The following is a 1644-nucleotide window of genomic DNA, read 5'->3' on the forward strand; positions in this document are numbered from 1 at the left end:
AATAAAGATTCACAGACACACACCTTGAAGATTTAGCTGGGATCAGGTGGAGCTCTGCTTTCTGATGGTAATGCAGATCTAAAAATTTGTTCCAGCAATCTTTATTTATATATATCTCAGTAACAGGTTAAAGACTATGCAATTCTCTATATTCAGGAAAGTTACAGAAATTAGTACATCCTATGTAGTTTTTCTGTTGTTGCAATCCACAGTTGGAAAGAGCAATGATAGGAGCTTTGTGTAGCTCTCAAGAAAGTCTGTTGTTAAATATTACTCTGAGGCAGGTAGGAACCTGGGAAGCAGAGCTGGTGAAATATTGTGGTTTTCTAGTATAATAATTTCTTCCTTTCCTGGATCCATGTGCCTGAGATCAAGGTCAGAACTGATAGGACTCTTGCACAGAGCCTGCTCATGCAAAGCATTGCTGCAGCAGCTAAGTATCCTTTGTCATTGCACAGAAACATTCCCTGGCTCTGGGCATACCACAGTTATGAGGTTATCAGAGACACTCAATCTCAGTCACTGCTCTCTCATCCTCTGTCACTGCTCTTCACAGGTGGGATTGAGCCCCATGGTGCCTCTTGTTGCTAAGAATGAAAACACCATTTGTGTTAATTTCTCATTAACAGATACAGTAACTTGGCATGTCACTACCAAGCACAGAGTCTGCAGGTGGGAGCAGGACACTTCCCTGGGTACATGCAAAAACAAACTCGCATGACCCGGGGCCAAGACCCCCAGTATTTCCTTGTTCTGTCTTACATGTGCAGGTCCCACCTGGACCACAGCACCTGGGTGCCCTCTCCATGCAAACCAGACCTGCAAGCCCCACTCTGAGCATGAACAGAGATGCAGTTGTCCTCTGTGTCTGCTCCAGATCCCTAGACCTGCTGCCAGATCAGTGCAAAATTGCAGGCAGATGGGAGGGAGGGAGTCAGAGCAGGAGCCCTTCTCTGGGCCATCTACTTTGGCACAGGTGGCACGTGTGAAGGGAACCTGAATCTGGAGCAGTGGCTGCTCCCCAGGAGAGGCAACAGTGAGCCAGTGCTCTTCCTTCTCAGTGCTGGTTGTGGTGGGAGCGGGGTGGTGGTGGCCACTAGAAGTGGCCAGGCAACTTGACTTCCTGAAGGTTAGCTGCTGTGTCCCTGCCCACTATGGCACCAGGGTGCAGGGCCCTCCGTGGTTTGATGCAGCATGGCACAACCCAAAGTAGCAGGCTCAGAAGGCTTCAGAGACCCTCCCTGACATAAACCAGCACCAAAACCTTGGACGCTGTTGTGAAGAGGTGGGTGGCAAAATTCAGCCCTGGCGGATGTTGGGCTCTGCTGGTGCTTCAATTGCCATTTATCTGGGAGGTCTTGGAAAGTTGGTGTGTGCTTGACACTGGTGTCACTGGAGAGCATGGGCCTGTTTGTGGACCAGGCACAGTGGATGGGAGTGGGAGCCACACATTGGGGTTCCACCGGAGCGGCATATGGTGGATGTAGGCCGGGTGGACTCTTCATCTGGGGTGGGCTCTGGGGTGTAACATCATGAGCTTCTGGGTCCCTTTCTTTTCCTTGGAGTCACCAGGTTAGGATGTGGTGGGTTAATGTGGTGTGCCTTTAATCTATGAGGCATCCATGAGAGGAAAACTGAGCTAGA

This window comes from Sciurus carolinensis, unplaced genomic scaffold (assembly GCF_902686445.1).
Source record: "Sciurus carolinensis unplaced genomic scaffold, mSciCar1.2, whole genome shotgun sequence".
NCBI classification, from domain to species: Eukaryota; Metazoa; Chordata; class Mammalia; order Rodentia; family Sciuridae; genus Sciurus; species Sciurus carolinensis.